We start from the raw sequence: 24,629 nt of genomic DNA, 5'->3' as shown, positions 1-24,629 counted from the left end.
TCTGGCCTTCCTTATAGAAGAATTAGCAGAATCTTTCATCAGAACCACTGAGCACTTGCTAGCTATTATTAGGGGAAATCTAGGCTCTTGTTTGCAGCCGAATTGGAGTGTGACAAGTCTGAGCATGTCTGACAGCTGCATGAATGACAGAAGGGCCTCCGGGGAAGAGCCCATTCTGGGACAAAGGAGACCTGAGGGGCCCCGGGTGGACCCTGGAGGGTAGTCTTGTTCATAGGATGCAATTTATCCCAAGCATCCCTTGGCTAAACATGCTTTCCACTCATATCTGAGTTTTATCAGGAGCAGCAGGACCATAGGAAAAATGGAAGAGACCATTTTGTTGGAGTTTTGCGGGGCCAGGGTACAGACAGTAGAGTTTTGGGGCCATGCTTCTGGAATATCACGCAGAAGGGAGAGGGGTGAAGAACCTTCTTCCTCATTCCCCAGAAAACTGACTGTAGAGTACCTAGGGACTGCCAGCAGGAGCAGGCCCAGGGACTCCTAGGGCAACTCAGAGAGGCTGTGCCAAGGGCTGGAGACCCCATGCCCTAGATACCTGAGGGTACAGTGCCACTGAGTGAGCACACTCAGCCAGTGAGGTCTGGGGCACACAGCTTCCTTTCCCAGGGGCTCAAATAATTAAGTCACCTTTTGTCCTTTCCTTCTCTAGATTACATGATGCCAGTCTATTGGTATCTTTATTTTAATGTCATATAAGTGCATTTTGGTCCTCCTTATTTAACTAGAAGTGACCTTATTCATGGGTTTCCCAGGTAGTGCAGTGGTAAAGAATCCTCCTGCCAATGTCGAAGACGCTGGTTCGATCCTTGGGTCGGAAGATCCCCTGGAGGAGGGCATAGCAACCCACTCCAGTATTCTTGCCTGGAGAATCCCATGGACAGAGGAGCCTGGTGGGCTACAGACGATGGGGTCACAAAGAGTCGGACACGACTGGGTGGCTAACATACACAAATGTGCAAGATTAGTTCGCCAGTTCTCAAGGTACATTAACTTTCTTTTCCAGAGCATCAACAACCATAACCATATCACCATCACCTGCAAATGCATTGAGTATGTTCACAATAACTTTACTATCATCATAAAACAATACAAAAATATTGTATATATGTGTACAGAGCATCTCTAGGAAAAGAAACTCTTAACGATGACTGCTCCTGGGGAGGGAGATGATGAGTTAAGGAGTTTATGTTGGAGGCAGAATTTTCATTGTATACCTTTTTGAGTCATTTCAATTTTAAATTGTGTGCATGTATTATTTTCCCAATTAACATTTAAAAACCTGGTTCTATACAAACAGAAATACAACAAAGAGCAAGATACAGCTCTGATCCCCTTAGCAGTGGTGCTGACAGGTACCCACAGTTGATGCCTTACCCTTTGGAGTCAAATGTCCACCACCATGCCACTGGTCCATGGAATGCCTCATTGAAACCAACACGGATTACACAATGTAGTGCCTCGCTCCAGTCCCTCACAGCCTTTTCCCCATAACTGGGGCAACAAGACTGACTTCTGCTATGCCCAGGCCCCAGGACTAATCCTACTTCCAGTCCCGAGGGATTTTAAGGGACTCTGGGCTTGGGTAACTCTACCTTTGTGACCCCTTGGCAGGGGTGGTCCAGACCTTCTCTGGAGGGATATATATATCATTCTATTTTTAGCTTGCTTGATTATGAAACCCATAGAGAGGTAAATGAGACACCTATGAGATCAGAAGCTTTCTCTTTCCCCAGTTTATTCACCAAATGCAGTTACTATTCACCTCCTATGTGCAGGATATTAAGCCAGGCCTGGGGCAAAAGCAGGTGAGAAGGGAAGGAATATCCCAGTACCCTCCAGGAGCTCACAGTCTAGTAAGAAAGACAGAGGGAGCCCAAACCCAAGAGCTGTACTGCACACAGGCAAGTGTGAGAGGAAGGAGGAGGAGGAGGAGGAAGGACTGCTTTCAGAGAGATAAGGAGCAATCCAGGAAAGCTTTCTGGAGGGGGTGACACTGTTAAGACTTGGGAGCTGGTGGAATTTCAGCAGTTGCAGAGAGAGCTTTCTAGATCAAGGAGGTGGCCTGGGAAGGTGCCCTTGTTCTCACCCGGCCTGAAGGTTCTGCACTACTGCTGTCCCATTCCTTGGAGAACAAATATAAAATGTAAGGTGAAAGAATCTGGGCCTGGAAAACCCAAGACCTCAGAAGTTCCTTCTGTTTTGCCTTCCTCCGGCCATCATGTCTGTCTTGTGAAAACCTACTCTTTAAGCCCCAACTCTCATGACCCGCCAACAGTCCACTGCATCCACTTTGTTACTGGACTGGCCATCCTGCCTGCTGCTCTCCCACTGCTCCTTATCTGTTCTAGAGTGTCTGGGAAATTTAGAGGTTAGGTGCTCAGGCTCTGGGACCTTTCTCCCTGGGTTCAAATCCCAGCTCAGTCATTGACTTCTGAGTCATCTCAAGCAAGCCACTGGCCCTCTCTGGGCCTGTTTTGCCATCTGTAAAATGGCATAATGATGGCACCTCCCTCCCAAAGTTACCCTGACCCCATTAAACAGGCAAATGCCTCCAAGGCATTAGAGAAGTGCCTGGCTTGGTGCTAGCCTTGGGCTCCGTGGTGTCTGCTACTTATAGTCCCAGGCTTTACTCTTTTCTGGACCTTCTGTCCCTGTGAGCACAAGAACATTGAGGGAAAGGACCACCCTCTTCATCTTTGAACCCTGCCCCCTTTCTCTCCTCACTCTTCTCCAAGCTTAAAGATGTCCTGCGAAACAGGTGTTCAATTACTATCTTTTGAAGGGATGAACAAAATATGGTCATGAAAAAGAGCAGCAAAAGAAATAAGTCCAAACGCAAAAACAAAACAATATAGGTGAAATGATGGCTTTGAAATGATGGAGAGGGACATAAGGAAGTAAAAGCAGGGGAATATAATTCACCACATTTTCAGAGGATGGAAGTCTCTATCACCCCTCTCCCACCTCTTAACACGGGGACTGCGCATTTTTATGTGCCTGGTATTTTTCTCTTCTCCAGCATTCCGGCCCAGGCGCTCCCCTTCCCCCTCCCCCGCGGGGTGGTCCTCCCTCCCCTCCCGGGAACAGCCGCGGCCGCAACCCTGACCTCGGCTCCCACGCGGGGCAGCAGCCGGGCAGCCGGCGGGCGGGCGGGGCAGGAAGGGGGAGACGCGGCTCCGGGCACCCGAGATCCTTAACTGTAGCTTCCAAAGCCCTGCTCGATCCTAATCAGTGTGGGAAAGGAGCGCGGGCCGAGCCGCCGGCCGGAGCCGCCGCCTCTTTTCATAAACTTTATCGCGGCGCGCAGCCGCTGATAAACCACCGTAAATAAACGAGCGCGGGTGCGCGGCGGCCCCAGGCTGCCTGCGCCCGCCCGGCCGGCCCCGCGGCCCCGGGGGAAATGAATCACTCGCCGCCCGCCGAGTTGGACGGAGTTCGTTGCTCTCCTCCTCTCCAGACCAGCGCCATAAATCACGCGGCGTCCCTCCCTCCCCAGAACCCCCTCACCTTTTGTTTTATGGATTCAATAAAGAGCCCAGGAGTTTGCTTTCTGGTTGCCGCCCCCCACTTCTCGTCCGGGGAGCTGAGTGTGTTGTCCTGGGTTAGCCTCCCGCCTCAGGTCAAGCTCCCGCGGCCTGGGTTGGGCTCAGGCCTGAGCCTGTTTTACACAAATCCCCTTTGGCTCCTGCATGAGCTGAGAGGGGCTGGAGCAGGGGAAGGAGAGAGTGGGGAGGCGTCATCTGAAGTCTGGTGATAAGGACGAGTTCCCACAAAAGTGGCCTTGGACGCGTGTGTGGATGGATAGCTGGCTTCGAGTCCCAGTCGGAGCGCTGGGCTCTGGGCTTGGCCTACACCCAGCGAATCTCGAGGCGGGAGCAGGGTCTGTGCACTGATCTGATTGCAAGCACGGGAGGGCGGGAGCCCTCTCTACTTTGTGAATGTGTTCTGAAGTCCCCCAGGTGCTGTTCAGCAGATCTCTCGATCTTATTCTTTAGTTCTGGAAATTTGATTTGGGCGTCCTGGATGCAGTTTCGAGATTGCAGTTTGAGGAAGGCGCCTGAGGAGGAAGGAACATAGAAAGGTGAGGGGCAGACGGCAGCCGCAAGCACACGGCTCAGTCTCAAGGACCAGGTCTGCCCAGCTCTGCTACCTTCTGGCTCTGGGCCCTAAGGCGGCTGCCCCATTCTGGTTTCCTCATCTGTCTGTCCAATGAGTCAATAATACCTTAAAGGAGCCTCCAACTTTCCCAGTCTGTGGGAGGAAACAGCCTTCTTATGAATCATTACATTTCTGAGGTGTCTTATCACAGGTCTCAGTTAGATACCCTTGGAAGACACCCGGGGAGTGGCCAGTTTCTGTGGCTGATGCCTTCTTAGTGAGATTAACCAGACTTTACTCCTGGTGGAGGTTAAAGAGGTCCAGGGTGCCTCCAGCCAGAACGGAGTCTGCCTGTGGAGCAGAAATACATTTAAATGTCTTCAAAGATCAAACCCAACACACTTGAACAGCATCAATTCACTGCTTTTCCAGTCCCCAAGTCTCAGCTGCCTGGTGACCGTGGTTCTGCTTCTCATGGGAGGGAACGTTTTACCCAAAAAAGTAAACATTTCTCTCAGGAGAAAGCAAGGCAGGGCAGGAAAGGAGTTTCTGATGGCAGCTCTGGGGTAGCAGAACCTGCTGGCATCCTGAGGTGATGCACTTTGGTCAATACTCCTGAGGGAAGTTGGGAGTCACCACCCCCCAGCCATGGCCAGGAGGAGGGTCACTCACGAAACAGAGATGGACAAAGGCCTGCTTCTTTCAGAACGCTTTTGTAACACTACAACGTGTCCCAAGGGAGTGTGTGGCCCCAGACAGGCCTCACTTCCTGCTCTCTGGACAGAAGGCCACTCAGTCTCCTTTCCCTTATTTGCATAATGTCAAGAAAAATGAGTCTTACTGAATTGGCATTTGTTTAAAAATATTGGCAAGAGTGTCCCAACTGAGATGGGAGTTGATTCCTCAGAAAGAAATGAACACTGACTTGATCACTGATTATTATGTGAGTATAATCAACACTTAAGCCTCAGTTTTCCCATCTGTGAATCCCGGTGATTTTTAAGGTGTTTTTTTTTTTTCTTTTTTTTTTTTTCTGCTTTGTCATATTGGAACTCTAACAGACCAGGGGTGATCATGGGTAGAAGTAAAATTTTAAACTTTTCAGAAGAGAGATAGGTAAGGGAAACTTATCTAAATGTGACTCCACGATTCTTCTTGCTTTCTAGTTTGTTCACTGTTGTGGGATTCAGCAGCCGAGGCGGGGAGAAAAACTCACAAAGATAGAGCTGAATGTCATGATTGGGCTAGTCTATGAATTATTTTATGAGAATAGAAACCAGAGGGTAGTGGTTTTGAACCTCTTACAGTCACAGAACTTTGTAGAATTTGATGCAAATCTCATGCTCTTCTCTCTCTCTTCCCCTCCCAAATGCACATACAAATTCATTCTTGTCTCTGAAGATCATTTCAGGGGTTCACAGACCTCTGAAGTACTATCCAAGGACCCTGTTAAGAACCTCTGCTCCAGGAGGCTAATAAAATATTGACCCTATGTTTCCTTATCTGTAAAAAGGAAATACTATTCACCTCCAACTAGCTTCATAAAGGAGAATAAATAATCTGTGCTATTAAAACATATTGGTTCTTTGCCTGGCAGACAGGTAATATTGATGCAATCCTATTATCATCATCTGCCATCATCATTCCCTATTTGGCTTTGTGGGATGTAAATTTCCTTGCTAGACGGAAGCCGCCCTGTCTGTTAAATTCCCGATACAAGGCCTTCTGGTAAGCCAGCACTGTAAGTCTTCTGACATGCCTATTAGAAACGTAATGAGTCCCTACGGAGACTGAAGGGAAGGCTGGAAGTAGCTCTGCAGGCACTCAGAGGGTAATAATAGCTGGGGTAGGAATCACCAAAGGATACCCTTGTGACTTTGAAAGCCAGTGTAACTTTCCAGTCTTCCTTTCTCCCGGAGTAGGTTGTAATATTAGAGAAATTAACTCACTGTATCAAAACCAAGGTTCAGAGAAAAGGCTTTTGAGGAAGTTAGCTAATACATTAGAGTCAGTACATTTGACGTACAGATAAGATTCCTTGGTCTTCAATCTTCCTGGCTTCACAGGTTCTTTGAGAATCAGGTATAAGCTATGGTTCCTGGCCTCAGAAAATGCTCGTGCACTGTACATACATCCTCACACAGTTGCACTTACAATTTAGGGAACTGACAGAACCCTGAACTTCATCTATGGGCCACCAGATTCATAGAAGTTGCACTCCACCTCTTTAAGACCTTTTCTGCTTTAATTGTTAAAGACTTTTGGAATCCATAGATGATTCCGTTTGTAGCTTCAGGGCCAAGACTTTAACCATTTTCTCAGAGCCTCTGCAAACAGAGGAAGGAGCAAAGTGTTCTTTCCATGGCTGCTGTGAAAATAACTAGGCTTGAGACTCTCCGGGTCAGTTATGTTTGGCCACATATGTTTGGCCACAGCAGCTGTTCCAGAAAATGACATGAAACTAGAACCTAGAAGATGGGGGATGAGGATGAATGGGAGGCCTGGATAGTACAGGATAATGAGTGCCATATAGTCAGAAGATGCAGACAGCACAATCTTGAGAGAATTGAATGCTCAGGGTTTCAAGAAAGCCCTGATGAGCAGCAATCTTCCCTGGGTAGGAAGTGATAGAGGAAGCTATACAGTTTTTCAGCAGACAGAGGGGCTGTTCCTATAGCACCTGTGTCTTGCCTTATTGTGGTTCATAAACATTCACTGAACTTCACTGGGAAAAGCTGATCTGTTTCCTCATCACCATTGACCTTAGCCATGTAATTTGCCCTAGCTTGTGAAATGAGCAGGAATGGTACCCATCACTTCCAGGCAGAAGATTCCAAAGCCAGCTCGAGGTTTTCCTTTGCCACAAGGCTAGCCTTATTGCCAACCTACCACTCCATCGTCCTGGTCCCAGAGTGAAGGTGACCTGGGGCAGTCCTACTGTCAGCCTATCAGAGAGTTAAGGCAAGTGCACAAAAAGTGCTTGCTATATGAGCCATTGAGGTTTTGGAATTATTTGTGACTGCAGTAGAGCCAAGCCTACATAATGATATAGCACTTTCCTTTGGAAAGGAAGAAAGATGGGTGCTCAGAATGGCCATTACTTACCAGCAGGGCCACTGATGACAGCACCAGCCAAGGTCAACAGGAGTCATGTGCACACTCCTCATTGTTTCCATCTTTCCTTCTCCCTGACACTGTTCCCATCAACCTCTCTTTTCACCATCACCCACACTGTATAGCTCAACTGAGAGCCAGTAACCCAACAATCATGCCACCTGCAGTGAGTGAGTTGAAGGGTAGTCCCCAAAAGATTTGTTCCAGAACCTGTGAATGTGATCTTATTTGGAAAAAGGGAAATTTTAGATGTAATTAAGGACCTCTAGATAAGGTCATCCTGGATTACCCAAGTGCACTCTAATGTTCAATGACAAGAGCCCTTATAAAGATAAAGAGGAGAGTGAAGTAAGTCAGAAAGAGAAAAACAAATATCATGTATTACTGGCTTCCCTGGTGGTTCAACTGGTAAAGAATCTGCCTGCAATACAGGAGACCTGGGTTTGATCCCTGGGTTGGGAAGATTCCCTGTAGAAGGAAAAGGCTACCCACTTCAGTATTCTGGCCTAGAGATTTCCATGGGGTCACAAAGAGTCAGACACGACTGAGCGACTTTCACTTTTACCACATGTATGTGGAATCTAGAAAAATGGTATAGATGATCTTATTTGCAAAACAAGAATAGAGACACAGATTTAGAAAACAAATGTATGGACAGCAAGGTGGGGGACAGGGGAGGGTGATTAATTTGGAAGTTGGGATTTATAGATATACACTATTGATATTATGTCCATGGGGATTCTCCAGGCAAGAATACTAGAGTGGGTTGCCATGTCCTCCTCCAGGGGATCTTCCCAACCAGGGATAGAATCCAGGTCTCCCGTATTGCAGGCGAATTCTTTACCATCTGAGCCACCAGGGAAGCCCAAGAATACTGGAGTGGGTAGCCTATCCCTTCTCCAGGAGATCTTCCTGACCCAGGAATCGAATTGGGGTCTCCTGCATTGCAGATGGATTCTTTACCAGCTAAACTAACAGGGAAGCCCAACTAATGAGAACCTACTGGATAGCACTGGCAACTCAACTCAATGCTCTATGGTGACCTAAATGGGAAGGAAAACCAAAAAAAGAGGAGATACATGTATACTTATAGCCGATTCACTTTGCTTTACAGAACAGAATTGTGAAAACATGAGACTCCAATAAAAATTAATGGAAGAAAAAAAAAGATGAAGAGCAGAAAACAGAGGTAGAAATTGGAGTGATCCAGCTACAAACTAAAGAATACGGAGAGTCTCCAGAAGCTAAAAGAGGCGAGAGAGGACTCTCCCCTAGCGCTTTTGGAGGCAGCCTGCAGCCCTGCTAACATCTTGAGCTCAGACTTCCGGTCTCCAGAACTGTGAGAAAATAAATCACCATTGTTTAAAGCCACCCAGTTCGTGGTAATGTGTTACAGCAACCATAGAAAACTAACACTCCACCTTAGCAAAATATCTTTTCTTCATGAGGTGTTCCTTTGATGTAATTTTCAAGGGCAAGAAATACAAACCAGTATACTCATGGATTAGGAAGAAAGCCTCTCCTTCTCTCTGCCCAGTCCTAGGGCGGGGATGCAATTTGTGTTTGAAGAGGGGTGACGCCAGCTCACAGAGTCTGACAGGTCTGCTTGCTCTCTGAAGGAGACACCAGCAGTTACAGAAATTGAATCCTTGATTACGGGCTATGCAAAAACTGATGCTCAAAATAAATAGCTTCTAGGGCAGGAAAAAAAAGCTCAGGGGACAGAAAATTTTGGAGACTCGAGGACCGAGAAAGATCATGGAGACCAGCATCTTCAGACAGACTGGTTTTCTTTGTTTTTTGTTTGTTTGCTTGTTTGTTTCTATCGAGCTATAGTTAATTTACAATGTTGTTTCAGTTTTGAGGGTACTGCAAGTGATTCAGTTATACATATGTATATAGTTATACATGTTGATATATAGATCCTTTTCCATTATAGGTTATTGCAGAATATTGAGTATTGTTCCCGGTCCTATGCAGTAGGTCCTTTTTATTTACCTATTTTATATATAGTCTTGTGTATGTGTTAATCCCAAACTCCTAATTGAGTTCGCCTCTCCCACCTCTGCCCCAGCTAGTCCCTTTCGTAAACATAACTTTGTTTTCTGTGTCTGTGACAGAATTTCTAGAGGTATAAGAGAGCTTAAAGGATTTTTGCATATTTGTATTTTGATTTTATCGAGGACCTGGAGGCCCAGAGAGGGGTACAGTCTGCTCAGGTCTAATTTGATTTCCGCTCCACCATTCAGCACAGGAAGACACTTACTTGTCCCCAAAACTCTAGCTGTCCAACCTCTGTGGTTCTATTCCCCGCTACCCCCACCCAACTAGGAACAGGGTGCTCACTTACTAACTGGTCTGCCTGGCTTAGGTCCTTCATAAGCCCTCAACTCTCCTAGTTTGGGTGGTCCACACCACATCACTCCAAACACCTTAAAATGCATATTCATCCTACATCAAATATTATTTTTATTTTAAAACTTTCCCATGATTCTTTTATCATTTTTGCTTTTGAAAGGAATTGCCTATGAGTAATTTGATTTTCTACAATGTTCTCAGCAATCCTTACACAAACCCAGCAAAATCTAACCCTAAATTGTTTTCAGATGCAATGAAACTTTCATGAATGCTAAACTTAATGATTAAGATCCACATCATACTTCCTTTTATTCAGATTTAATCCAATCAATATAGATATTACAGATAATACAGGTATTGATTACCCCTATTTATAGACTTAAAGCAGAAGGGCCATTCTCACATGGATACCCAACCGGGAATGAAAGAAGCCAAGAAGACTGCAAACCACGTGTTCAGACCCTTAAGAATTGCTCCCTTTCCGTACAGCCCAGCAGAGCTACAATTCAAAAGACTCACAGCTTTTCAAAGAATGTTGAGGCTATGTAAAAAACACATGGTGGTCAGCCTGAAAGCACTGGAGCAATTTATTTATCAAAATAAATAATTATAGTAATATATTGTAATCATTATGATAGAAATCTGTAAGTTCATACTGATACAAGTAAAGAAAGAAGGAAGAGGAAGCTTTTCCTTACAGTAAAAATCTAAATAATAAATGGGGAGATGATGGAATTAAAAGCATCTGTTGTTTAGCAACATCACAGTAATAATGAAGTAATCCAAAAATCATCAGTAGGTATTAAAACTAGTAGGTGAAAGTTTAAGAAATGGGAGATTTGCATAGATTCAGAGTACCTCCACACAAAATTCTTAATAATTATAAAGAGAAAAAGAGCAATTTTACAATGAAAACTCAGGAGGAAATATCAGATGGCAAATGCAAATTGAGGGAAATTCTACAAAATAATCAGAATGTGGTATTCAATACTATCAAACTTATAACAGCTAAGGAAAGATTGAGAAACTATCCTAAGTCAACGAACTAAGGAGATGACAGCTAAATGCAACAGGTGAGCTTGAATTGCATCCTTTTGTTATAACAAACATTCTTTGATTGTCAAAACTTGAACAGCATCTGAGGCTTAGATGGTAGTAATGTATCAATGTTAAATCTCCTTATTTTAATGATTGCAATATAATTATGTAAGGGAATTTGTAAAAATTTGCACACTAAAGTAAGCTCAGAAAAAGTGGGGATTTTGGGGGTAACTTTCATCTAAATATGAAATTATTCTAAAATAAAACATTTAAAAAGACACTTTGGCACAAGGAAGTCAAAGTGGAAATATGAAACATATTTTTTTTTTAATTTATTTATTTATTTTATTTATTTATTTGGCTGTTCCCGGCCTTAGCTGTAGCATGTGGGATCAAGTTCCCTGACCAGGGATTGAACCCCGGCCCCCTGCATTGGGAGCACAGAGTCTTAGCCGCTGGACCACCAGGGAAGTCCCGAAACATATTTTTATCACTTCTTCCAGGAAATAGGCTCCCTCCCTCAAGGACAGGGTAATAACCTGTCATTTGGGCAGCCTAGTGTAGAGTTAGAAAGACTTACATGCAAGATCTATAAACTAGTACTATCTCCTCACTACCTTTTATTTTATTGAAGTATAGTTGATTTACAATGTTGCATTAATTCGTGCTGTGCAGTAAAGTGATTCAGTTTCTTTTCTCCTATTCTCATATTCTTTTCCATCATGGCTTATCATAGGATGTTGAATATAGTTCCCCTTGCTACACAGTAAGACCTTGTCATTTATCCATCCTATATACACTTGTTTGCATCGGCTAATATCACACTCCCAATTCTTCCTTCCTCTCACTAATTTAAATTCATAATGTCCAGTAGTCAGTTGCAGTCAGTTTTTAATTAGCAAGGGTTCTTTCATTTTACCTTTATTTGACCCTTTTAATGAAAGAAAAAGAAAAGTGTCTGAAAAACAAAACACTTAGGATATTGAGATGGCTCCCATCTAAAAGAACACTTGAATAAGAGTTTTTTTAAATCTAATTTTGTAATGTGAATGCTGGTTTTCCTCAAAAGGAAGACCACCAGAAATGAATGGGCTCTCATCAGAGGGTAATATGAATAAAAGCCACACCAACTCACCACCACACAGAACAATGCCTTCCTGTGTTGGATTCTCCCGTGCTCTCCACTTCTTCCCACTAAATGATGAATTTCCAATGAAAGATCATACAGTGTATGTCTCTTCTTGTCTCCCGATGACTGGCTTGCCCTCTCTCTCTGCCTCCCTCCCTCTTTCCCTTCCTTCCTTCCTTCCTTCCTCGTTGTCGTAATGCACTCAGCATTGTCTGGGTCGATCAGTAAGTCTATTTTTCTTGCAGACTTTAGGAAATCTACAACACCTAGCAAACCTATCATTTAGCTTAATATAACCTGTGGAAGGCAGAAGAGAAGGAAAACGAAGACTGTGAATGAGAGGAGACATGCAGTCAGCATATGCACTTTTCCCTTGTTAAGAGTGAATAAAGTCTGCAGACACCCAGAGTTCTGTATGTGTGCTGGGGTGAGCTCCATCTTAGCTGTTTCAACTTTTTTTTTTTCACAGTGACACTCCTGGGGAACGTTTGGTGTATTTCCACAGCATTCCGTATGAAGCTGCACTGACCTTCCATTCTCCCGAAGTGGAACAGGATGCCCCTAAATCACAACCCTGCTCTGTTCCAAAAGTTTTTTAAATTATTATTTAGAGTTACAAATGATAGCTTGATTTCCAGATTAGCCACAAAACTCCCCATAAGTAGTGTAAAGGGGACTTCCTGGTGGTCCCATGGTTAAGACTCCACACGCCCAAAGCAAGGGGCCTGGGTTAGATCCCTGGTCAGGGAACTAGATCCTGCATGCCACAACTAAGATCCTGAACATGGCAACGAAGATCCTGAGTGCCACAACTAAGACCTGGCACTGCCAAATTAAAAAAAAACAATAGTGTATAAAGTAATGAATACACACACATACACCCAAACTTCATCGTTAGAACTGCTAAGGTGGCATCTTCTGATAATGGCTGTGAGTCATGTGTTCATAGCTCAGACACTACCTTGATGTAAGTGATCCATGTTGAGAAACGGCTCCTTAACTTGGAAATCTGATGTGACTAAGAACATAGTGTGGGGTTCATGCTAGGCCACCCTCTCAACTCATCCCCACAGGTATAGACCCCCAAGAGCTACACTAAATTTCATTATACTCTGAACCTAGTCTTGCTGTAATTTTTATTCCACCCCTCGTGGTACCATAGTACCGTTTCTTCTTTTCGATCTCTCTCTCTCATGCTGACCCTCCACTCCCGCACGATCTGTTCTACTAAGCATGATATTTGGGCAGAAAATGAGGTCTGGAAGGAAATTTGGGAAAGCAGATATCACTTATCATTTTACAACTAAATATGTATTTCATTTAAGATGGGCTTCTATGGCCACTTGGCAGAATTCTCTTGTTTAACACATCTTGCAAATATTCTGTTTACCGTGATAATGAGGAAAAGAAACAGGAAGAGAAGGAGGAAGACCTAAACAGCTCTTGGTAGCACCTCGGTGTTGTGACCACATTTGGCTAAAAATTTATTAGATATAACATGATTTAAGTTTCAAAAAATGATAAGATCATAGCCAGGATGATATCATTGAAAGTACAAATGTCCCTGAAATTCTTATTCTGTGACAAAAAATAAAGGCATATCTGTTTGGTATTCTCTCTACATGTTCTTCCTTAAGGCAACGTTTCTAAAATAATCTCAGACGTGGTGTAACATTTGCCAAACAGCTGTTCTAGGGAATGCCAAGAAGATAATCCTTGGGTCTTTCATAGTCTTTTGTGTTTTTACTCCTTTCAGTGGATTCTGGGTCTAGGCCAGTGTATTGACGCATGTTCTGAAAATTCAAAAAGTCTGATGGTACTTGAAGTCTTTTACACCCATTTTACTGACCTAGTTGAGAAGGGAGTGTGTTGACCTCTTGGCAGAGGGATTGACCTCAACTCTATTTCTAGAGAACAAATGCCTTTGAAAATGAGGCTTCCACTGAAGATGTACCTGTCTACATGTTCTCTCTCCATCCCCAAGACAGCTCCCCTTCAGGGTGGATAAAACCCTGGGACAGGGAATTACAGACTCAATCTTAGAGCTGGAAGGAAATTCTAGAGTTCAAGTGGCTCAGCATTCTCCTTCCTGAGCTGTGGGTTACCCTCACTGTCTAACAGAAGGGAGTTTTCTAGAGCATGAAATTCCTTTCATTTTTTTGATTTAACATTTATTTTATATTGCAGTATAGTAATTAACAATAAGGTGTATAGCAAAGTGATTCAGTTATACACATACATGTATCCATTCTTTTTTAACATTCTTTTCTCATATAGGTTATTACAGAGGATTGAGTAGAGTTCTCTATGGAAAATGAAATTCTTTTTACCAATAAATATGTTCAGAATCTCATGGATATTTTCATACACATGACTTTATTTTTCAGTCAAATGAGTTTGTTGAAAGAATTTAAGACGGGGGAAAAGGATTTTGTGTGTTTATGTAGATCTGGATATAAAACCTTGAGGTCAGCCCTTGTCTCAAATCTTCAAAACACCGGTGTTCTCTGATGCTGCTGCTTCTTAAATCATCCTCATCTGTCAGACAACAAAGGGGACTGTTAGCAGAAGAGGAAACAGGGGCGTACAACATGGACACGGGACTGGAAAACATGCTGAACTCAGGAGGAGGCAACACAAGGGAGAAATGTTCACAGTTCTTTGAGGTCCCAACAGACTGTTGTAGGAAATCATTTTTAAAAAAAGGAAATATTATCATTTGCAACAACATGAATGTATCTAGAGGATATTATGCTCAGTGAATTGAGTCAGAGAAAGACAAAGACCGCATGATCGCATTTAAATATGGAATCTGAAAAACAAAGCAAAATGAAAACAGACTCATAGTCCAGAGAACAAAGGAGGGATTGCCGGAGAAAGGAGGGATGGGGGATTGAGCAAAACAGGTGAAGTGGATAAAGAAGTACAAATTGCCAGCTATAAAATAAATAAGCCATGGGGGATGTCATGTACAGTGTGGGGAATACGGTCAATAAAATTGTAACAACTCTGTGTGGGGACAGAAGCTTGCTAGACTTACTACGGTAATAATTCCATGATGGATGCAAATATCAAATCACTATGTGCTATATCCAAAACTAACACAATATGGTATGCCAGCTATATTTCAATAAAAAAGAGTTAATTAAAAAATATACCTTATTGAAATTGATATATTCAATATATCATCATTTTGATATGCAATCAATATTTAAAAATTGCTCATGAGATATTTTACATTTCCATTTTGTGTGAAGTTTTCAGGCTCTGGTGACTCACACTTTCAGTGTATGTCAATAGAGATCAGCCACATTTCTAGTGTTCAATACCCACATGTGGCTAGCGGCAGTCACACCACGCAGCACAACTCTAGAAAGTGGTCAGGTCCACCATGATCCAGGAAACTGACCTGTCTTATGTTCCAAACAGAAGTCTCAGGGCTTAATGAGTGTGCAGAATGGGACTGAAATCAAGGAGATTTTCATGAGATCTTCAGGAGGGGTAGTAAGTGCCTTGTGGAGCTCCAGCCTGCCTTAGGGACTTGTGAACAGGGTCTCATCAGATGGAACTTTTCCAAACTCAAGATTTCATGGGCTAACCAAGAGTCTGACTGAGGAGCCAAGCAGCCCAAGAGGGACATTGACTTTCCTTATACCACTCAGCTATGGAAATTTCCAGGGAAGAAGCTGCTAGAAAGGGGGGTAAAGGAATTCAGTAGACATAACTAGATAGAAGGAATGAATCAGTTAAGAGAGAAATTGGTCTGCCTGTAGTCTATTTTCTTCTTCAAGTTCAAATTCACTTTATTTCTTGGGGGGAAAAGATTTTTCTCTATTTCAAAGGATCTTAGACACCAAATACTCCAGCTAGAAGAAACTGAAAAAAAATAATAGCAATTACAACTGATATTTGCATATTCCAGGTGTGATCAAAACACTTTACTTGTATTAACCCATTTAATCCCCAGCAGGTACTATCATCCCCCTCTGCAGTAATCCCATCATATTAAATCCCGGGTACCACTTTTGACAGTATCTTTGAGAACGCCAAGAGAAGGGCAGCCTTGCTCGTGCATATCCAGCATCTGCATTTTACTGATGGAGAAACTGATGTTCAGTAACTCACCACACAGCAGCTTATTGACAGAGCTGATTCTGAAGTCTCCACCCCCAGTTTTGAGGCTGATGCCTGTGCAATCCAACCTGAGCTTCATTTTGGAGGCTGTGAGTGACTTCAGTATCCCTCCCTTTAAATAGCTCACAAGTAATAGGAGAGATTCTGGTCCTATAAGTACATAAAAACCAGTACACCTTCACATTCAGGTTCTGCTTAATGGTTTCATCATCTTCTGGTTGTACATGATTTCTTCTCCTTCAGGTCCCCAAGTCACCAATAGGTCTCCACATTCTTACATCTCAGCTGAGTATAGTGGTTGCAGACATGTGCTCCGAAGTAACCTGACCTTGGGTAAATTTCTGTACCTCAGTTTTTCTCTCCAGAACGTGGAGAAAATAAACAGAACTTGTTTCTAGGGTTTTTACGAGAATTAAATGAGTTAATTTTCTAAAACAACTAACATAGTGCATAGCACATAGTCAGCATAGTACGTTTCATAAAATGCTGGATTATTAAACAGCCTTCTAGCTTCATTGTCTTCCTGTCGTATCAAAACACTCTTACCAAAACCCAAGTCGGCTTACTATCATCCAGGCTCCACATTATATAGTAGCTCTCAAACTTGAATTTGCACAAGAATCCACTGGAGTGCTTGCAAAAAAAAAAACAAAAACGTACACTTCTGAGCCACTCCTGAGACTCTGGTTTAGAAGCTCAGCAATCTCCATTTTTACCACATGCCCACAAGGGATTCTGATGTAGGTGGTCTCACTGCACAATGGGAAGGGGGAAAGACCTCCCAAATAAAGTCTACTTCTAGCACAGCTCTCAGTGACCTTGGTCATCTGGCCCTTGTTCACTATTCTACCTCACAGCTCAAAACCCCGCCCCTAATCCTGCCTGCCAGACCTGCGTCAGGAAAAATGAAAAGCCACGTTAAAGTCAAGCCCAATTGCATTCCTCCATATGACTGCTGTGTTATACGAGATTACGGAAAAATAGCTGAGCTGGCACCCAGTAAAGTCTCTGTGGGCCATGCCAACGGGTCACCATGGGAACCATGTCTCTGTGACTTAGTCCAGAGTGAGCGTAAAAGCTGAGAGGGACAAAACACATCGTGTTTCTGAGTTCCTGTTCTCTTTCTCAACCTCCCTTAGAGACCAGGCCTCTTCTTTTCTTCTCTTAAAATAACTCCAGGGGTTGTCAGTTCTAAATTTGAGGCAAGGAACATGAGAAGGAACAGAGTGGAGACAAAAGCGGTCCTAAAGCCAAGGGATACTCAGTGAGATAAATGGCACGTTGAGGGCTAGGAATGCTCTGATCCAGACCGGGAAGTCATGCAAAGTAAGACTTTTATTCTTCCATGGCAAAGCTACTTAGACCAACTCGATGTTCGATTCCCTAAAAACTACGTCTTGACAAACTAGTCCAAGAACTTGGTAATACCTGGTTTTCCCAGTTATATAATCCGAGCCCTTTCAAATGATGTTTAGACGGAAAGCAAAAGTCCCTGAGCTTCCTTCTCAGTGAACTCCAGGTCAAGCCCATTAGTTATTTTGTGTTTAAAGTTAATTCCATCAGCCAACAGAGGAGGAACTCCCTTCTCTGCCTGGACTGAATAATGTCCCCCAAAATATATGTCTATCTGAAATCTGTGAAGGTGACCTTATTCAGAAATAGGGTCTTCAGCAATACCACTTCTGGGCATACACACTGAGGAATCCAGATCTGAAAGACACACCCCAATGTTCATCGCAGCACTGTTTATAATAGCCAGGACATGGAAGCAACCTAGATGCCCATCAGCAGATGAATGGATAAGGAAGCTGTGGTACATATACACCATGGAATATTACTCAGCCGTTAAAAAGAATTCATTTGAATCAGTTCTAATGAGATGGATGAAACTGAAGCCCATTATACAGAGTGAAGTAAGCCAGAAAGATAAAGAACATTACAGTATACTAACACATATATACGGAATTTAGATAGATGGTAGCGATAACCCTATATGCAAAACAGAAAAAGAGACACAGAAGTACAGAACAGACTTTTGAACTCTGGGGGAGAACGTGAGGGTGGGATGTTTTGAAAGAACAGCATGTATATTATCTATGGTGAAACAGACCACCAGCCCAGGTGGGATGCATGAGTCAAGTGCTCGGGCCTGGTGCACTGGGAGGACCCTGAGGAGTCGGGTGGAGAGGGAGGTGGGAGGGGGGATCGGGATGGGGAATACGTGTAACTATATGGCTGATTCATGTCAATGTATGACAAAACCCACTGAAATGTTGTGAAGTAATTGACCTCCAACTAATAAAATAATATTAAAAAAAAAAAAAGAAATAGGGTCTTTGCAGAAATATAATTAATATGGAAGTGAAGATGAGGGCATTCTTGTTTCCTGTAGTCCTCTGCTTGGGCTGCTGTAACAAAAATACCACAGGCTGGGTGGTTTATAAAAAATAGAAACTGATTTCTCACAGGTCTGGAGGCTAGAAGACCAAGATCATGTGTGTTTCATAAAATGTTAGATTATTAAACAGCCTTCTAGCTTCATTGTCTTCCTACAATATCAAAATACTCCTGCCAAAACCCAAGTCAGGTTATCCTGGAGTTATCCTCCAGGCTCCATGTTATCTAATAGCTCTCAAACTTGAGTTTGCACAAGAATCTGCTATGGTGTTTGCAAAAACTAAATCCAGCAGGGTTTGGTTCTGCCAGAGACCCTCTTCCCAAATGCAGACTGCAACTTCTCCCTGTGTCTTCCCATGGTGGAAGGGGCTAGGAGCTCTCTGGAGCCTCATTTATAAGGCACAATCTCATTTATGAGAACCCCACCTTTAAGAGCTAAGCAGCTCCCTAAGACCTCACCTCCCCTTAACATCACATTACAGAATAAGATGTCAACTTGTGGGTTTGGGGAGCCCAAACATTCGGACCATAGCAGATGAGGTCATGCTACATTAGAGAGGGAGCTGAATCCAGTCACTGATGTCGTTTAAGAAGACACACAGAGGAAAACACCACGTGAAGACAGACACACAGGGAGGAAAACCATGTGACAAAGAGGCAGGCATTGGAGTCAACAGGCCAAGGAATGCCCAGGATCACCAACCACCATCAGAAGCTGGAAGAGGCAAGGGAGGACTCCCCACTAGAGCCTTCAGAGGAGCACAGCCCTGCTGACACCTTGATTTCAGACTTCTGGCCTCCAGAACTGTAAAAGAAGCCATTTCTGTGGTGTTAAACTGCCCGGTTTATCGTATTGTTATGGCAATTCCAAGATTCTGGCCAACAGGTGTTCTTGATAATAGAAAATACATACTCTGATGGCTTTCAGCTGGATCATTGCACAATCATTGGGTCAGTTGAACCTGAAAACATCACTAGAATAAGCTCAGCTCATGGAAAATAGGAAAAAGCGGCTTTATTTTTGAATTAGGAAATGTCCTTAAGCAAAGCCAGTGTGGGGTAGAGTTAGTATTCCCTGCTGGAGGCAAGTCCTTTGATAATGGCATTCCAGTTTCCTTTAGGGTCTGTCCTCTGCCCTTCTTGTGTGCAGTTTTGCATGAAGAAAGTGAAAGCGAAAGTACAAGTCGCTCAGTGCTGTCCGACCCCTTGCGATCCCACGGAATATACAGTCCATGGAATTCTCCAGGCCAGAATACTGGAGGGGGTAGCCTTTCCCTTCTCCAGGGGATCTTCCCAACCCAGGAATTGAACCCAGGTCTCCCATATTGCAGGTGGATTCTTTACCAGCTGAGCCACAAGGGAAGCCCAAGAATACTGGAGCGGGTAGCCTATCCCTTCTCCAGCGGATCTTCCCGACTCAGGAATCAAACCAAACCAGGATCTCCTGCATTGCTGGCGGATTCTTTACCAACTGAGCTATCAGGGAAGCCCAATGCAGTTGTGCATACAATCTGTCAGAATGCCTTGACATCCCCCAACAAGGAGCTGTTATGTAGCCCACCCTTCGCTGCTTGGACTCACTTCTGTGGTGAGCCCAGCACAGCGACACCAGAAAGAAGAGATGTACATCCTCGTCCATCCAACTACCGATCTCCAAGGGACTGTCCACTAGCGCCTGCTGCCTGGACACCAGGAGGTAATCAAGACTGGTTCTACTACCAGAAGCAGTTTTTATTGCCTGGAACCCACAATTCTATGGAGACATCTGCCTGTATCCAATTCCTAAACCCCCTTGTCCTCTTAGGGAGAGGGAAGACAGAAAGGATTTCTGGGAAGGTCTGATGAAATATAGCTGTCCTCCAGACACACACACACACACACACACACACACACACACACACACACACACACACACAGAGCTGCATCTGTTGCCAAAATACAGCTAAAAACATAGTCATCATGTTTTTCAAAGAGCCTCATATACAGATTTTTGGCATAAATTTATTTCGGAAATCAATATAGTGCTTGCAGAGTTAAAGCTTCTGCCGATCTTAATGACTGCATTTGTTTGCAACTTGAAGTACATTTTTCCCTCCTCTTTTCTGTTGTTTCTGATCTTTGATGTTCATTTCAGATATTTGTTGTCAGATCCCTCCAATCTCAAATGGAAATAGATGAGATATAAATTATAAATAAATAAATATAAACATAGGGAGATCAAAACCTCCATGAATCTTATCATAAGTGGTCTTATTCATAAGTGGTCTAAATTTAGCTTCCAGAAATGTGGCATTTCTTCCCCAGACATAGTTTAATTGGGAAGATGACAGATTGGATCACAATGCCCCACCCCATCTTCCTGGATGTTACTAACATTTTCATGCTATCCCCAAACTCAGACACCATCCCCTTCAAAGATCTGCCTTAGACCCTGAAATATATTCTTCCAAAGGTTGGGCAGCATCGTAAAATAAGGCAGACAAATTCCTGAGCCACCAGTCAAAGGACCCGGGGGCAAAGAGCCATGCCACACCCTCTCCTCTCACCAGAAACTTGTGCAGAGGACAGGTCACGCTGGGCTTGTTCTGTTCTGTTTCCATATTTTTTTTTAACTGAACTGGTGTGCTCACCTGACAGGGCTGGTCCATCCAGAAGGGATTTCACTGGGTGACCATTTGGCAAGAGAAAAGCCATCTTTGTTTTCCAACCCCCTCTCCCATCCCCAGGGCCTGAAAATAACACCAACACCAACTTCTCTCAAATCTGAGGAGCTATTGTACAAACTTGAATAAGTCAGTTACTCTTTCTTTGCCTTGGGGAGAAGGAAAAAAAACAAAACAAAACACAGACAGGACTCTTCGCAAAAACCAGACCAGAGGACTGAAAAGAGTAATATTTTCCACAGTCGGATGAAAGATGGTATGTACATGCAGAACGGGTGGCTGTATATTATTAAATTTTGATTACACCTGAATTAGTTATAGGGTGATATTTTGACTGTTTCCTCCTTGTAATTCTCATAACTCCACCTGCCTGACATTTCCTTCCTTTCTGGCGGCCCTTGGAGAACAGGTCCCACTTTGTGGGAGGGAGGCCACCCTGCAGAAATTCAGGGACACTTTCCCGGGAAGGCTGCCCCTGAGGCACACACAGGAAATTTCAAACACTCTCAGATACCAAGAGGTTCATCGCTCCCCACCCCCTCCCCCTCTGGGACTTGATCATTCAAGAAGTACCCATGGAAGAACACAGAAAGTTCTTCATAAAAAAAGGAAAAGAATTCCAAGTCCTTTCCCCTCCTAATAGCCCTCGGGGACAAATACTCATTCAGTCACCAAAGAGACACTTGCCCCTGCCCTGAGTGGGCACTCAGAAAAATCCCAAAGATGAAAAGCTTAGCACCCATTGTCCAGAAGAAACTCAGAGGGCAGTGAGTGGACTGGGAGAGGGGAAATGGGATGCCAAGAACTGAGATTTATGAAAAAGAAAAGAAAGAAAAAGGAAAGACAATAGGCAGTGACCTTGAACAAACAGAACCTTTATGGAAGCGAATGACAGGCAGAATGTTTACGAGGTGCCCACGCCCCACCACCACCCCCGCTTTTTCCTTGGGTCACAGCCAGAAGTTCAATGGCCTCACATATGAGATTCAGCAGACTCCAGCCCCTAACTCACTTTGAGAGAACTCGTTTGAGCACAGATTCATGCTAATGCGTATTCTTCTATCTGGGATAAATCCAAAGGGTATTACCTACCCAGTCCCTGAAAGATCTTGTTACGTGAGGTAGGGGGAAGACACGCCTGGCCCCTTAACCTGGCTCTGTGGTGTATGAGGTCATAAAAGAGTGGTGTTAGCACCCAGTACTGAAGCACAGGCATTAGTGGCCCTGCCAATATGAAGCCAGTGCTTCTCATTTCTCCCTAAAGTATCCCAAATAGGAGAAGAAAATGAAATCATATCCCCAACGACTTAACGCAAGGACCTTGCATACTCTATACACTCCCCTCCAACCTCCTCCCACCTACAATCAAGCCCAAACGTTCCCTAAAGCCTATGGTTAAGCCTAGAAATTCACACATAATTTGTAGCCCACTAATCCATAATATGGGCTTCCCAGGTGGCCCAGCAGTAAAGAATCTGCTTGCCAGTGCAGGAGACAAGTTCAGTCCCTGGGCTGGGAAGATCCCCTGGGCAAGGAAATGGCAACCTGCTCCAGTATTCTTGCCTGAGAAATCCCATAGACAGAGGAGCCTGATGGGCTACAGTCCATGGATCGAAAAAGAGTCGGACACAACTAAGGGCCTAAACAACAACTCTGTAATATATCTCTGCTTTACTACAAAAATAGTTCAAATGATCACTAAGGAAACTTATATCCCATGAAAATATACCAAGCTTATCTTGTGGATTAATGTATTTCACTGGGTCACCATCCCACCAGCAAACCAGGTACCCCAGTTTGAGGAGCTTGATCTTAAACAATCACTTCTCTTGAAGAAGCAAAGTTCTCGCCAGTCATTTGGACACACATTTGGGCAACCACCCTTTATTTTTAGTTGTTACCAACAAAGCCTTTGATAGGTGAGCAATATTCCTATAACTAGATGCAAACTTGGTCCAGACTCACATGGACCAAGTCTCACCCTTGGTCCATATGAGTTTGAGACTCTTCTCCAACAGCCTGTCCAGGACACTAGGTCATCTAGGACTTGTTCTCTCTGGGATCTTCCTGCCATCAATCTTTAGTCTCTTGGACAGTCTGGTTGGCCATCTCAACACCCATTTTATGCTTCCTCTACAATAGTTATAGGAAACCAGATAACCCAGTCTGAGGAGCTTGATCTTAAGCAAGCAATCACTTCTCTTAGAGAAGCAAAGTTCTGGCCAGTCATCTGGACACACATTTGGGCAGCCCCCTTTATTTTCAGTTATCACCAAGAAAAGTTTTTGATAGGTGAGCATAACATTCCTATAAAGGGATAAAAAGGGGGACATCAGTAATGATGTGCCTGCCTCTCCTCAGAACCCTCTCTGGGAAAGTGGTGGAAGCATGATCTGTTCATGCTTAATCTCTCAAGTGTTAAAATAGCCTGCAAAGCTCTGCATCATCTGGCCCCTGCCCAACTCTCCAGCCTCATCTCACAGTTCAGTCTTCCCCTCGATGACCCCATTCTAGCTTTGATCCTACTGGACCTTCCTTCTAAAAGTAGTGCTGCTTTGCTGCAAATTCCTCTACTTCAGAAGGAAGGAAATGGTCCCACCCTTGGTCTATGTGAGTCTGAGGCTCTTCTCCAATAGCTGGTCCAGGACCCCAGATCAATTAGGACTTGCTGTCTCTGGGATCTTCCTGCCACCTGTCTTTAGTCTCCTGGACAGTCTAGTTAGCCCCCTCAACACTCATTCCATGCTTCCTCTACAATAGCCAGTCTTGTACAACTGGCCCCAACCTATTTCTATGAACTAAATCAGGCATGATAATCCTCTTTCTCTTTCCATGGTTCAAGAGTGACACATGACTTCAGATCAAGCAATGATGAAAGTTGAGGACTTTTGCTTGATGGTTCCAGTGGAAACAATATGCACTTCTTTCTCTTCACATGGAAAGAAAGCAGGTATCTTAGGGACTCTTACAGGTACTGTGTAAGCAGAATAGGAGCTTGTTTTACTATAAAGCTGAAACACAGAAGGCAAAGAAGAGGTAGCAAAAGAAACTGGGTCCTTGGTTACATCCCTGAACTGCTCAATTAAAGAAATGTTGAGACTAACCCTCTTGAATGCATATTTTCCAGAACCAATACACATCTTCATTATTTAAGGCAATTGGATTGGAGATTGTTGTTGTTCAATCATTAAGTTGTGTCCAACTCTTTGTGACCCCATGGACTGTGGCACGCCAGGCTTCCCTGTCCTTCACCATCTCCCAAAGTTTGCAGAAACTCATGTTCATTGAGTCAGTGATGCCATACAACCATCTCATCCTCTGTCGTCCCCTTCTCCTCCTGCCTTCAGTCGTTTCCAGCATCAGGGTCTTTTCCAATGAGTCAGCTCTTTGCATCAGGTGCCCAAAGTATTGGAGCTTCAGCTTCAGCATCAGTCTTTCCAATGAATAATCAGGGTTGATTTCCTTTAGGATTGACCTGATTTGATCTCCTTGTTGTTGAAGGGACTGTCAAGAGTCTTTTCCAGCACCGCAGTTCAAAAGCATCAATTCTTCAGCCCTCAGCCTTCTTTATGGTCCACTCTCACATCTGTAACTAGAAAAACAATAGGTGAGTTTCCTGTCTTGAGGGAGCTGACAATCTAGTTAGGAAGAGAGAAAACGCGTAGCATAATGAA

The sequence above is a fragment of the Muntiacus reevesi genome, chromosome 8 (assembly GCF_963930625.1).
Source record: "Muntiacus reevesi chromosome 8, mMunRee1.1, whole genome shotgun sequence".
NCBI lineage: Eukaryota > Metazoa > Chordata > Mammalia > Artiodactyla > Cervidae > Muntiacus > Muntiacus reevesi.
Note: the sequence above shows the minus strand (reverse complement) of the source record.